The 15,792-nt window shown below is 41.1% G+C and overlaps 1 long non-coding RNA gene across 1 annotated transcript; it reads right to left on the minus strand.

The window, feature by feature from the left end:
• Positions 1 to 8,540: 8,540 nt before the first annotated feature.
• Positions 8,541 to 14,490, minus strand: LOC125320185. Its single transcript, XR_007201040.1, has 2 exons — positions 14,450 to 14,490; positions 8,541 to 8,830 (listed from the first exon to the last, which is right to left on the minus strand). It is a non-coding gene; the product is annotated as an uncharacterized LOC125320185 (long non-coding RNA).
• Positions 14,491 to 15,792: the final 1,302 nt, after the last annotated feature.

The following is a 15,792-nucleotide window of genomic DNA, read 5'->3' on the forward strand; positions in this document are numbered from 1 at the left end:
CATAGCCATGTCTCAACAACAATTTCCAATCTGTAGAATTGTCTTAACCACATTTTAAGTGAATTACTTAAGACCAGGCTAGGAATATTTTCAACATTTTGAGGCATTTGAGTGTTTCAGTGCTGGGAGAGGCAGAGAAGTCCTACTGGAACATGTACGGTACAGTGCAGTGCACAGTGTAGCAAGTGGAAGCTTGCCCTTTCCTACTTCTTAAAAAGATCTTCAATGATTCTAGTTAAAAGAGGAAAAATTAACTTCAGTTTTACTTATTTAGATCTTTTTCTGCCTAGGTCAGCTTATTAATATCATTTGTATAAGCTTTGGTGACAGTTGATTTGATCCATAGAAAACTAATGAAGTGCTTTTTTCTCATAGTTTATGGTGAACATAGAAAAGAAACTGCATCACAGGGAATTAATGAAATTTTGAGTATTGTACTTTTTAAATGTTTTGATAAAACAACAGTATTTTTAAAAGATTTCAAAAAAAGTGTGCTAATAATCTACATAAAATACAGGTAGAATAATTGAGGTTTTAAATTTTTTTTTTATTTGAGGCCAGTCCACCAGACAGAAACTTTGCAATAGTTTTTTAATAACATAAAGCCATGAGTACATACAAAGTTTGAAAACACAAACTAATCTGTTCCAGTCTAATATCTCTTGTCTTAATGAGAAAATAATCAAATAAAAATTGTAGCCTTTCTAAGTTCAGTGAAGTGACAAAGCATGTGGAAGAAAATGCACAAAGTTGTGTCTTATTTCTGTAAATACTTTACTGTTACCAAGCACCCAAAATCGCAGAAGTTTTCCTTATAGCCTGGAACATGTGCCTCCAGACATCTGACCTCAAAGTTTAACTTCCATATGTGCTATATAAAGTAGCATATATGCTAAGAAAAAATATATGATATGCAAAAAAATTCCTCCACTGAGCCAGACTTGACAAAAGCACTGATTGTCCTCAAGGGCAGAGCTGATGGGTGCTGATTTTATATCTGGGGCCATGATACTGGTTTAATAGCATTAATGTCTTTTCTTTCAGAGATGCTGTTTAATCCAGTGTAGATTTAAACTACCAGAATCCTCATTGGTATATTTAATTAATCCAACCCACTCTTATAACTTTAAAGTCATATCTAGCTCTATTCCAGTAGCTGGTTCCGAATGCACAGAGGGATCCATCTTAACTACTTAGAATTCCCAGAATATTGCCAGTAGATGCTTTATCTTCTGTTTGCACAGGTTTTTCTACAGTCTTACCAAAGACATCCTAAACCTTATCAAATCAGTCATTCCTCTCCATGTGTCCTTCAACTGAGCCTTTTTAGAATTGTTGAATTATGGGTTAAAATACATTAATTGTAGATAAAATGGTCTGGATTTGGTCTAAAATTAACAAAGAGAGGACATTTGGGGGGGTTGTTTGTTTGGGTTTTGGTTTTTTTGTTTGTTTGTTTTGGGAGGGTGTCGGTGGCTGTTGGGGTTTTGTTTTGGTTTGTTTTTTGCTTAATGAAATGAAATCCTGTGCCAAATCAATGGGATTTTTATCTTTGTTGGAGTAAGTGGGACCACACCTGGGAGGAAGACAACAGATGCAGATGGGATTTTGTTTCCTAGCTTATAGCCCTCTAATGCTGCATAACATTTTTTCTACCAAAACCCAGTTTTTTTCCACCTCAAGTAAATGTTGCTTTATCAGCCATTTTTCACTGTTGATATCAGAACTCATCTGTGTCAAATTAACATAAAAAAATAATTATGAAAACGTATCAGAAATCCTTGATAATAGTTTACCTTTTATGCATTTAAAACCTTGGATGTAGAACTCTATGTTCTAGATTCTTTTCTAAATCGTGTTCCTGGCCCCAGTAAAAATAATGCATATATTGTCACTTATTTTAATGAACCTTGGAAGATGTTGTGTCCTCATCCTACTTGGAGGAATTTCTATCAATGAGAAAGTATTTGATTATTTTTTTCTTGTTTTAGGTGGTGTAAATATTTCATACTAGGATTGCACATTTTTCTGGCTGCAGATATTTTATGTTGTAAGAAGGTAGGCAAGCAGAGTGGGAAGGTGGCAGAAAATGTGTTTCACAAATTGAGATTTAACTGGTCGTTATGTACTACTCACAGAAGGCTGAAGGAAAGCCAAGCTCTGAAAATCATCACAGGCAGATACATTTTAAAAAAAATTTTTCCAGAATTTCTCATTTGCCTAGAAAGTACGATGGCATGTCTGTGAAACGATCACTGTCCTGGGTTGCAGTGTATTCTATTACCATCCTCATGAGCTGTTGAAACAAGGTGGGGCAGTGTTTCCTTGCCTCCTCCCTCCAGACTATCTTTCTGTTAATGGGCCCATCAACACTTGGCCTCATGACTCATCATCCCATTGTGAGATGCTGAACCCAGCAGGAGGAACCAAGCATTCCATCCTGGATATAATCTGAGTTTCTGAACACCAGAGATAACCTTTCCACTGGATTCCCAGAGGACAAGAGCTACATAGCCACCACTGGACCTTCTGAGGAAGAGCAGACCCTTTCTACAGGATCACCGCTTCAACAGAACCACATCCACCACTTCAGGAGGACTGCAGCCACCATCTTATCGGACTGTTACCACCACCCTGACTAACAGGGAGTCAGGTTGTATCCTGACTCTGTCAGTTTAACCCAGTGTTTTCTGCCTTTATTTTTTTTAGATTTCCCTATTACATTGTTATTCTGACTTGGTGCCTCCCACTAGTTTGTTTTCAAACTAGTACAATCATGAGTCAGCAGCTGTATAAATCCAGGTGCATGGCGTGGTAATGATTTTAAAAATGGTTCTCCCTTTTCTTGAGTATTCAACCAATTAGGAGTCCATGAAAAAAGCTAGACCAGTATGACTGCTAACAGTTTTCCTTCCTAATTACACAAAATGTCAAGGATAAGTATGAACAACATATATTTCTTACAGCACCCTTCTTTAGCCTCATATGAGAAGGAGTTCTGATCGTAATAAAAAATGAATTAAATTTGCACAAAGACTAAAAATGTCTGAGTTTCTGCAAAGCATTTAAAAATGTCTGTCAGAGAATATCAGCATAGCAGGGATGAGGTTTGTGTTGAAGGATGATGTCTTCATGAGCAAAATTGTATTCAATAACTAATCTTTAAAAGCTCATAGAGAAGATAAATACATATACAATCCAGAGTGGAGGCTTACTTTTTTACTTCTGATTTCTGTAATAGCTTTCCACCTGCTGACTCAGAAATGGACACTGCTTAAGGCAAATGACTAAGAGGTATTTGAACTAGACCTGATATATATTTCCAAGATTTTTGAGCTGTGGATCAGGAATTATTGTTTCCAGATGTGACTTGATATTGGGTGTTGCACAGGAAGGAAAGAATTTAATATTGCTCTTTGATGCACTAATAGCTACATGGCAATTCCACCTCAGAGCAGGAGTTACTTCACAGTAGCACCAGCATCTGACCTCTACGACTATGTGAAAAAACTGGATCCTCACTGTACTGGCAATCATGTCTTATCATCTTGGAAAAATTAAGAGGTAAAACTATGTTAAACTAGTACCATTTTATTAGCATAATAGTAATAATTTGTTCTCCAAATGAAGATGATAGTATTTTCTTGCCATGTTGGAGTAACATTGTTTAACCTCCATTCTGCACAAAGTGCATATGTATTAATACAAGGTGGTGGTGAACAAAGCAAAAATTATAGGATAACATTCTACTGCTGCTCCAGCAACTCCTCAGGATGCCTCATTATGTGATATATCATACAAGTAGCCACACTAATAAGTATGTAATTATAAAATTATTGATTCTTGCAGACAGTGGCTCTTTACCACTCTTCACAAATGACATAAATGAAACTGAAGGGCACTGTTCACCCACACGCCATTTGGAGATTTATTTTAATGAAGACATAATGAAGCAGAACGTTTTCTTGATAGAAGATAATGATAGCAAATGACAAATTTATTTTGGAACCCGAATGTCTTGGTAGCACATTGAAATGAATGAGTGGGTGAATACTAATTTAGAAGATGTTCAGCAAGTTCGAGGAAATATGTTAACTTAGATAGCCAAAGATCTGAAGAGTGAAGTTGAGAAAAGCATTCAGAATTATTGGCTATGCAATTCAAAAATGAGTTATAGGCATATTATCTGACCTTCTGGGCTATTTCAAGAGCTTGAAAATGCTCAGTCCCCTTGGCATCCTTTCTAAGCAGAACTAAACAATCATTGTATTCCCATTTTGTTCTCAGAAATTTTATCACAGGATTTGGAGCTTTAGCATGGTCTGTGTCTAAGCCTCAGCTTTTTTAGTCGCCTACACACACTAGAATAACATCAAATTGTGAACTAGGATTCTACTCCAAAAGAATGTGACGAAAAAGTTGAAAAATACAATGGTAACGCACTGTAAGTGCTTCCAGGAAAGAGCTCATCTTTTAAAATATTTTAAAATCTCATGATACCTAATATTTAGCCTTCTTTCCAGTACTTGAAAGGAGCCTACAAGAAAGATGGAGACAGATGTTTTACAAGAGCATGTAGTGACCGGACAAGGGGGAATGGCTTCAAACTTCAAGAGAGGAGAGTATTAGACATTAGGGTTATTTACTATGAGGGTGGGTGGGGAGACACTGGCACAGGTTGTCTAGAGAAACTGTTGATGCCTCATCCCTTGAGGTGTTCAAGGCCAAGCTGAATGGAGATCTGAGCAACGTGGTCCACTGGAAGGTTTCCCTGTCCACGGCAGGGAAATTGGAATTAGATTATCTTTAAGCTCTCTGCCAAGCCCAATCATTCTATGATTCTAAATAAATTCTATGATTCTAAATCTAGTCTCTTCAACCATTCACCCTTGCCCTTTCCCACATGCCCTTGCAAAAAGTCCTTTTTTGTAGATCCCTTTTAGGTACTGTAAGGCTGCTAGAAGGTCTTCCTTGAGCCTTCTCTTTTCCAGGCTGGACAACTCCAACTGTCTCAGCCTGTCTTCATAAGAGAGGTGTTCCAGCCCTCTGGTCACCATTGTGGTGACTCACTCCAACAGGTCCATGTCCAAGCTGGATCCAGTACTACAGGCTGAGTCTCACAAGAGTGGAATAGAGGGGCAGAATCACCTCCCTCAACCTGCTGATCACAATTCTTGTGATGCAGCCCAGGATATGGCTGGCCTTCTGGGCTGCAAGCTCACTCTGCTAGGTCATGTCAAGCTTCTTACCAAACAACAACCCTTGTCCGCAGGGCAGCTCTCCATTCACTCATTACTCAGCCCCTATCCATGTTTGGGACTGACCCAACAGAGAGGTGGGCCCTTGTATCTGACCTTGTTGAACTTCCAGAGGTTTGCACAGGCCCACCTCTCCAGCCTGTCCAGGTCCCTCTGGATGGCATCCCTGCCCTCCAGTGCATTGGCTGTACACAGACTGGTGTCACCAGTAAACTTGCTGCGGGTGCTCCCCCTGTATGTGTCACTGACATGGATATTAAATAGCGCTGGTCCCCTGAGGAATGCCGTTCATCACTGGTCTCCACCTAGACATCAAGCTGTTCCCACAACTCTCTGAGTGCTACCATCCAGCCAAATCCACATAGTGTTCCACCCACCAAATTTGTGTCTCTCCAGTTTAGAGACAAGGATGCCATGTGGGACAGTGTCAAATGCTTTGCACAAGTCCAGGTAGATGATGTCAGTCGTTCCTCCCTCATCCACCACTGCTATAACCCAGTCATAGAAGGCCTCCAAATTTGTCAGGCAAAATTTGTCCTTAGTAAAGCCATGTTGGCTGTCACCAATCACCTCCCTGTACCTCCATTCCAGGAGGATCTGCTACATGACCTTGCCAGGCACTGAGGTGAGACTGACTGGCTTTAGTTCCCTGGGTCTTCCTTATTTTCCTTTCTAAAAATGGAGATTATATTTCTGATTTACCAGTCAGTGGATTGCCACAACTCCTCAAATATGATGGATAGCTTAGTCACTTTTCCCATCAATTTCCTCAGGGTCTGCAGCTGTATCTCATCAGGTTTACTTCAAGATAAACCTGACTCTTGGAGCTTTCATTCTGTGTATTCTTTCTCCTTTGAAACTACTTCTGAGAGAGACAGAATTTCTGCAAGAGCTGGGGAAGGAAAGCAGTCAAAGGATATATTAACCCAGGAAGAACAGGGTGAACATCAGTGGGTTGCCATATCTCAACAAATATAGATGAAGGGCTGGCTTACAAATTACAGCCCTCCCTGAACAGCAATGAAATGTATGCCAAAAATTTTAGCTGCAAGAAAAAAGCTGGTGTTTGAAAAATGCCCATGGCAATATTATTTTGAGACTTGAAGTTTGGCCTTTGGGCTTTGGTTCAAGCTGCACTGGAAGTCACAGACCAAATTTTCATGGTTGCAGGAAAGCCTCAGACAGCCAAGCATCTGTCTCAGTGCATTAACTGCAGAAAAAGCCTGCTCGGACCTAGGAGGGGAAATGAAAGCAGTGCAGTGCAGAGGAGCCAGGTGAATGCTCAGTCAGTGTGGTAAGTAAATCTCATACACAGCTGTTAGTATACAAGAAACTATATTTTAGTGCAAATTATGCAAGAAGTTTGTACAGTTATATGGTCATTGTTTCAGTATATCTTGCGAAGGATGTTGCCGACAGTTCATAGGACACATAGTGCTTACCATCATTTTTAGTGCCTTCTTTTCTACCTTTTAATTAATTTAGTCCTATTTATGCCTTTCAGTGCTTCGGTTTGTGCTGGTTTAAAACCCAGCTGAAAAATTAAACCTGTTGCAGCTGTCTCCCTTTCCCCCTGCCCCTTCTGATAATGGGGGAACCTAGGAGAAATTATAATTGGAATCACAGTTAACTGAAAAAATTGCAATAATCACAACGATATTAATAACAAAGAGTGTACAAGAGGGAGAGAGAGGAGGAGAGAGTTTTACCCACAAAAGGGTATTCACCACCGAACTTCCCCCTGGGCAGCAATCAGCGCGATCTCTAAACACAGGCGAAATGGTTACCATCACCACATGGCACCCAGCAAAACAGAGGCAGCATGCCAGGGAGGTTCTCGTGGCTCAATCTCCCCCTCCTCAGCCCAGAAACAGTGGGAAACAGGAACAAAACAAAACCTGGGAAGCTAGTTTTTCCAAATAAGGAGTTGTGGTGCCGAGATGCTCGCTCTGGTGGTGGTAGCAGCACCGGTGCAGGCGCTCTCTCTCTCTCTCTCTCTCTCATCTCTCTCTCTCATCTCTCTCTCTCATCTCTCTCTCTCATCTCTCTCTCTCATCTCTCTCTCTATCTCTCTCTCTCTCTATCTCTCCTGCCACAGTGGCGGCAGTGGTGTGGATGCAGGGGCTCTCTCTCCACAGTGTCAGCAGCAGAGTGGCAGCCAGCAGCTCCAAGGCGGTGGCTCCGATGGCTACAACAGCTGTGATAGCTCTATCCTGGTGCCCAGTGGCAGTGCAGTCCTGACTCTGGTCCGGCACACACCCTTCTGTGCGCCCTGGCTAAAGATGGTGCCACTTCTGTTTCTGCCCGTAGTATTTTTCCTTTTGAGGCCATGCCCCTCCAGCAGTGACGTGGGTGGTATGGAATAGACCACACTGAAAGCTCCATCCCCTAGTCCCTGTACCCACGACACAGTTCTTAGGCCTTAGGGTGATCATGCTTACTTCTCACCAGGAGTGAATCTAGCACTGGTGAGGGAACTGTGCTGTAGATGCAGTAAGGATTTCTAGTTTATTAATTGCCGTAGGCAAAGGAGAAGACTCAAGGCTTTACTTTAGGGCTTTAGTCTTCCTGGTAATTAGCTTCTTAGAAATCCTTTAGGTAGAGATCAGTAAACTGCATAGTAGGAAACAGAATTAAAAACAAAAGAAATTGCCTTATAGTTTTTTTTAGGTTTAAAGGAGGTTTTTTAAACACAGTGTTGTTGTGGAAATGCTGCTGGGCTTGGAGCACCTGACTTTTCCAGCCTTAGAAATTTGTAGTCACCAGCAGCAAGCAGGACTTCAACTTGTTCTTTTAGCAAATTTTATAATTAAGTTTCTGCGGGGCAGTTTAAGCATAATTTCACTGTTCTGATAGAAATGTCCTATTAGAACAAACAAATAAATCCTTCTGAAAATAACCTTTGGAGAGACAAAATCTTCTGAGAAACAGCAGTGGAAACTCTTTGTCATTCAAAAGGACATAAAATCCCTCCACGCATCAGGACTTAACTGCAGTACAGTAAATTTGCATAGTAAGGTTTTTGACTTATGAAATATAAAGTATTCTAACTAAGTGAGCGGTTTATTTTGTCTCGTGCTAGCAAAAGGACTATATGAAAATGACCCTGCACTGCTGGTCAGTATCAGACACCAGCAGAAGGCAACTCTTTCCCATGGCAGTAGCAGAAAGTATTCAAGAAGCAATCTGCACATAAATTCAGATGGATCAGAGCATGTGTGTGTATACATCCCCTTACTTGTGTACTCTTTTCACTTGCTAAAAAACAGAGAGGAGCTGGGGTCAAATATGTAGCAGAATACTGTATTTCAAGCAAATACATTCAGTTGTAGGTTCACTTTAGAATTTCCAGAGATGTCTCCAGCTCTCCAGGTTCTCTCTGTCTGGAGACCATATAAAGATACGAATGTGGCGGTTCTCATGCAATCAACCAGCAGGAAGGAGTCAAACGTTCTTCGTCAAAGCAGGAGTCACATCACAGGAAATCACGTTGTATAATCTTCCCAGTGTCAGCTGATATTGGGGTACTTCTTTTTGTCTAATGTTTCTGTAGGTTATTCCATTTGTGTCAACTGCAGTCAAAAGAAATCCTGATTACATTTAAATGCTGTTACTTTCAGATTGCGACGACATGTTTTCTTGAAAATAAAAGTACATTCTATGTTGAAAAGGAAAATTTAATGTCAGGGATAGTCTGTTGTAGCACTGATTTTCCTAGTCTCGAATTTCGTGAATGTAAAAGTCAACCGTAGTTAAAGTTACTGTGACACCATCCCAAGCCAGTGAATAATGTAAGATTTTTTTTTTTGTAGAGTTTGTATGTTGAAAATAATCATATAAAAGTTTCTTCCTTTGAAGTGAAAGAGTATGTGGATAATTTGGGGCTGATAATCCTTTCTACTGGCTTCTTACATTGCCTTTACAGGAAGGTAAGGAGATACATACAGGGAGATATTTGCCTGGTAAAATTATTTTCAGTGGTGAGTTGGTCACTTAGTGTTCAGATCTAATGGCATTATATGTCTTCATGAGTTGCAGAAAACAGCAAAGAATTCAACCTGGACAGATCAAGGCACAAAATCTCAGAACATGGAATTTCTGAGTGTATGTGCTAGGAAATACAGAATCACAGAATCAACTACATTGGAGAAGACCTTTGAGGTCATTGAGTCCTACCTATGACCAAACACCACCTTGTCAATCAGACTATGGCACTGAGTGCCACATCCAGTCTTTCCTTAAACACCTCCAGGGACAGTGACTCTCCCACATCCCCAGGCAGCTCATTCCAGTGCCCAATCACCCCTTCTGTGAAGAAATACCTCCTAATGTCCAACCTAAGCATCCCTTAGAGAAGCTTATGTCCTCTTATACTGTTCATAGTTGCCTGGGAGAAAAGGCTGCCTCACACCTGGGTACAGTCTCCTTTCAGGGAGTTGTAGAGAGTAATAAGGTCACCCCTGATCCTCCTTCTCTCCAGGCTAAACCACCTCAGCTCCCTCAGGCACTCCTTACAGGACAAGCATTCCAGACTCCTCACCATCTTCACTGCCCGTCTCTGGTCTTGCTCCAGCACCTCAATGTCCTTCCTGAATTGAGGGGCCCAGAACTGAACACAGGATTCCAGGTGTGGCCTCACCAGTGCTGAGTACAGGGGGACAATCCCTGCCCTGGTCCTGCTGGCCACACTGTTGCTGGTACAGGCCAGGATGCCATTGGCCTTCTTGGCCACCTGGGCACACCCTGGCTCATGTTCAGCTGCTGGCACCAGCACCCCCAGGTCCTTTTCCTGTGGGCAGCTTTGCAGCCACTCTGCCCCAGCCTGTGCTGCTGCCTGGGGTTGTTGTGAACCAAGGGCAGGACCTGGCACTGGGCCTTGTTGAACCTCACACCACTGGCCCTGGACCATGATCCAGCCTGTCCAGATCCCTCTGCAGAGCCTTCCTACCCTCCAGGAGATCAACACTCCCACCCAACTTGGTGCCATCGGTGAATTTGCTAATGGTATACTCAAGCCTCTCATCCAGATCATCAATAAAGATATTAAAAAGGACCAGGCCCAACACTGTTTCCTAGGGAACACCACTAGTGATGAGACACAATATGCTCAACAAAAGAAATCAGTTAAATTCTGAAGATTTGTATAGTGAAATTGCCCTAATTGGGCAGTTTGAAAGACCTCTTTTTCTAATGAAATATTTACTGAATGGAGTAAACAGTCACAATTCCCTTCCTCTTCCCCTTCTCCTTTCTTTTTTTCCTATTTTTTATCAGTTTGAAAAAGAACAACAGAAAACTAAACCAACATATTAATTATCCTGTAGAAGCCATTTTTTGGCAACGTGGTTTGCAATTCACAGTTTGAAGTGTTTTCCCAATTACCATTATTTGTCACTTTAGCTATGAGTTTGATGCTGAAAGTTTGTTGTTTGAAGTTTTCCTGAATTCTACAAAATATATCATATCATATCATATCATATCATATCATGTCATATCAATGTATGTGCATATTAGGCCACTTTTTTTTGTTCAAATTTAAATCTGGACAAAACCCCACTATAATAACAGCAAGAATAACCCTTAAATAGTTAGGTTTTTCTATGTTAATTTATTTCTTGTTATTTCCTTAAAATCACTTTGCTTGTAAAATTTATTTTGCTGAATTAACATAATCACAATAACTAGTAAAGTAACTTCAATGCTTTTGTGCAAACAGGAGATTTGTATCATTTTTTTAGGAGCTGTCATGTTAAAATAACGTGACTTCTGATTGCTTACGTTACTCCATATCATTTAATAGACTCCTTATTGCTGAACGGGACTCTAATAAATCATTTTCTTGGAATTGTAAGTAGTTGGAAAATAGGCGCTCAGCTGGAAATAGTTAAAAATTCCTTGTGCTCTCAGCAGTAAGTAGATTGATTTGGTTTTTGTCATGCTATGTTTGCCTTTGAATTGCTCATCTTCAGCACTTTGAAAACTCAGATTCAGTATATCCAGATGGATGCTCCACATCACTTCACACTTTGAAAATGTTAGCCTGATAATTATGTCTTGACTTGTTTCTGAAAGCAGTAAGGATCATCTTTAATGCTCTACTTTCCTCATTTCATCCACCCATGCCTATCCACTGTGCTTTCATTTGTTGTTTTTCATTGCATCTGTGGTAGTTTTTCAGCATGGTTTGCTTTGTGCACTGGGATCTGCAGGCTAAGTGTGATGTATTTGTCATACTCTCTCTTTGTGCCCAGTGGAAGTGTCCTTTTATCATCAAGCACTTGTTTCATCTCGCTGCACTGCAACAGAGCTTACATAAGCAATTATAATACTAATGCTGTTCTACAAAATAATTGCTGAGGCACTCATCTTTAAAAAGATATTTTCATCCAAATGTCTTAGAGACAAGGTAGTCCTACTCTTAATTTTGTCAACGACCCTATGAAGTCTCTGACTTCAGCAAGCTGGATCATGGTCTACTATTATTCTGATCTCTTTTTGTGCCTGAGTGAGACACTTAACTTTTCAAAGGTCTAGAAAACCTTCAGTGATACAGTGTAAAATTCTTTATTCAGGGAGACATGAGAAAGATCTCTGATATTCATCTATGTTATAAGCCGTGTCTAAATTTACTTAAGGTGATAGTGGCATTTGGCAAGGTAGGAACATTACAGAGAAACTGAATTATGTAGGAGTTTATTTTCACAGAATGGTGCTTTCTTGCCCTTTTTATTAATTTTTGATCTGTGTTGTTTTGGAAAGAGAGAATCTGACGGTGAACTATCTCTGGGTTCAGTTCCAAAGTACTTGGAAACGGCATCTGATTTTGGTAGAAGGTCTGATGTCCTTTGTACGTGCTCCAGACTTGAAAAAGGAGGACAACTGAGAGGGAATTGTGTTGTGACTAATAAGTCAGTCATGCTAATCTTGTCAGATATATGAATTGTCAGCCTTCTTACAAGACCTCGGCAATCAGGCTGACATTAACTGTGAAGTCATTACTGTATCTGTAATCTCTACGTATTTCAACTGAGCTCATTGCACAATCTGTGTACCATCCATAAGAAACTTCCATATTTTCCATGTATGGGAATATTCCCAGATTTCAGGAATAGGTCTCTTTGTAGAAATACACAGTCCACACCTAAGAGAAAAAAACACCCTCTTTGTCTCATTCAGGTTTTCCTTCCCACATTCCTCCACACAGTGAGTAAATACCAGGTTCAGTCCAAGCTGGCTATTTTCCAAGTAAGTCCAAGTTATCCTATACTGCCCTGAACCACATTTTTCCTTGAAACTCTGTTAGGGAAGAGTGATCCTGAAAGTGTGCCCAGAGACCATGATCCATGTGCACAGAGTAAGGAAGGTAGGTTATAAACAGGTAAGCAGCCATTGCACTTCAAACTTCCATGGAATTCTAGATGATGTCCCTAAAAAAAGGGCTAATTTTTATGTACGTGCAATCATCATAAGTAAGAACAACCTTGGAACAACAGCAAAAAGGATTTTGTTGTTGTTTTTTTCAGATTGCTCACCAATTCCCTCTCACAATTTAGTAAAAAGACTCCACATGTATGTTTTTATATCTATGTGTCTCTTTGTTAAGATGCAAATTGACAAGAAGAACAGGTATTACAACCTCCTGAGTACATTTTTACTGAATGGTTTTATCTGTTTGAAAAAAAAAATCAAAGACTTTCTATTCATTACTTAGAGAAGTCAACAACACTCCAAACAAGGGTGAAAGAGTTATAATGAAAGGTAGGTTATAATTAACAGAGTTGTCTTTGATTAACGTGTATTATGTTTTCTCTTGGACATAGAATACAGAACAACACTAACAGATTTTACAGCAGTGGACAACATTATTTTATGGAGATGGTGGGAAAGGAAAGGGGAGGGAACAATCACTAAAGAAGCTTTCGAGAGTTTTCCTCATGCATCCTCTTAATACAAATGAACTGTAATACATATAATTTTATGACTACATCAAACGCTTGCTGTGGAGAAAAGGAACTGTTTATTGAAAAGGCAGATTGCCATTGGCCTTCTTGGCCACCTGGGCACACCCTGGCTCATGTTCAGCTGCTGGCACCAGCACCCCCAGGTCCTTTTCCTGTGGGCAGCTTTGCAGCCACTCTGCCCCAGCCTGTGCTGCTGCCTGGGGTTGTTGTGACCCACGGGCAGGACCTGGCACTGGGCCTTGTAGAGCCTCACACCACTGGCCCTGGACCATGATCCAGCCTGTCCAGATCCCTCTGCAGAGCCTTCCTACCCTCCAGGAGATCAGCACTCCCACTCAACTTGCCTGCAAATTGCCTGATGCAGCACTCAACCTCTTTGTCCAGGCTGTCAATAAAGAAATTAAACAGAACTGGCCTGTAGTGGTTTGGTCCAAAATACTCATTACTGTTTACCTTCTGTGAGATAAGAATTAGGAGAAATGCAAAGCAGGCACCAAACTGGAAAGAATATAAAGAAGTTAATTAACAGACCTAAAAGAGGGGAAAAAAAAATTATACCACCTTCAGAACTCTCCTCCTCCCCCCACCTTCCTCCCTTCTCCCACTGACAATGTAAAAAGACAACCCTTAAGATGTTCAGTCTGTTTACCACTTCCATAATAACCTTGTTCAGTCCATTTAGAAAGAGAAGTCTCTTCTTGCTCGTGCTATGAAAACATTATCACAACAAGACAGCCGCCCGGGTTGGTTCTCTGCCCGCATGTGAGTCCCTTCCCCCGACTTGCAGCTTTTCCCACAACTTCTTTTGAGGGTCCACTCTTGAAGTTTTTTGGGGTACAATTTTAAGGTTGAGCCTTTCAGAAACAAAAACAGAGGCCCTTCTCCTTCCCTGGGAGCAAGGGGTCTTCCTCATCTTCATCGTTAGGACTATCTCTGGGAGCATCTCTAGGGACTGAGGTTTTCTCCTTTCCCATTTGGAGCAAGAGTCCTCATCTGGTTCATCTCTCCCTGTCCAAACTTCTCATGAAATTACAGCTGCGTCAGCATCTGCCTATCTCAGCGCAGGTGCTTTTGCTTGCGAGTTGAACACTCCACCCCCCATATCTTCATGAAATTACAGTGGGTACTCTGATATATCATAGCTTCACAACAGAATTTCAGCTTTAAGCATCTCCTCTCTCTCTTCCCTCAGGTTTTCAGCTCTTCACAGCAATAAAGGGTTAATCTCACCTTGGCCTTGCAGCTGTGTGTCTTATCGCTGTTGGTCACCTGGCCTCTGCCGGACAGCGGTGCCGCTTTGCTGAAATCTTGGCCGCAGTGGAGGGGGGGAGGTTCTGATCCACTCTGGCTGCCCACAGCCCTGCTGGGGGGGTCGTCCTGGAGCCGGGGCCCGGCCCAGCCTGGCCTGAGCAGGGCCTGGCCGGGCCCACTGGCCCCCGCTTGGGCCCCGCAGCCACCTGTGCCAGTGCCAGAAACGAGAGAGAGCTTGGGGGGGAGTTTGTCTGTTCTTAAGTGTGGATCACAGAGGTGGTCACAACTTTAAGTGGCTTAGAGAATTGTCCATATTCAAACTGGCCAGCTGATAGGTTCTATCAGGTCATAGAGGAGCTGTAAGCACCCCTTAGCAAGGACATCCCTTCTGGGACTATGCTTGCTAACCTATGACATGGCCCCAGTACTGAGCCCTGGAGAATCCCACTTGTGACCAAACGTCAACAGGATTTAACTTCATTCACCACCACTCACTGGGCCTGGCCATCCAGATGGTTTTTTACTCGGTGAAGAGTGACAGTAAAGTATAACTGCATAAAGCAAAAGAATAAGGTGTTTCAAAAGAAAGATACAGGAAGGACACAATAAATGTATTTCTGGGCACATACAACTGAAGGAACCAAAATACATAAACTCTTAATTAACTGTGAGTAAATTACAAGCAAGCTCCTTTTTTTTCCCCTGAATGCTGTGATCTAGTAAGGAATTCTTGTGCTATGAAAACAAAGTTACATTTGTACACAGTGTTTAACAAATAATTAGGATTCAGACAGAAATCCCTGAACTCAATCGTCTCATAGGACACCATTAAACAGCTAGTATCATAGAGTGGATACCTCACAAACAAGATGTGGCAAAACATGCTTATCCAGGCATGAGTTCAGGCTCTGAGTATATAAGGCAAAGGAATGACAATTGAAAGACCACTGTGTTGTGAAGTATGTGGAAGGGTGGTTCTGGGATAAAGGATCTTTTTTTTTTATTGCTACTTATGCTTTTAAGTAGGATAATAAAAGAAATGTGTGGGCTTTTCACTAACAAGAAAAGTCACAGTTTCTACAGATTCAGTTAGTTTACATATCTCTATCTTCAAATGTAGTAAATAGCGTACTTCTAAAATTGTCAATTATAGTTATGCCATGCAACCTGACAAGAGTCTTATTACAGTGGCTAAATCAAATTTAAAAGGCTAGTAACTTCCAGGATTAGTTTTCACTGGACTTTGATTCTGCATATATGTTTTCCACATATATGTTGTCACATACCTTTTAATTACAATGGCACATGGTATTTTCTTACAC

The sequence above is a fragment of the Corvus hawaiiensis genome, chromosome Z (genome assembly GCF_020740725.1).
Source record: "Corvus hawaiiensis isolate bCorHaw1 chromosome Z, bCorHaw1.pri.cur, whole genome shotgun sequence".
In the NCBI taxonomy this organism is placed as follows: Eukaryota; Metazoa; Chordata; class Aves; order Passeriformes; family Corvidae; genus Corvus; species Corvus hawaiiensis.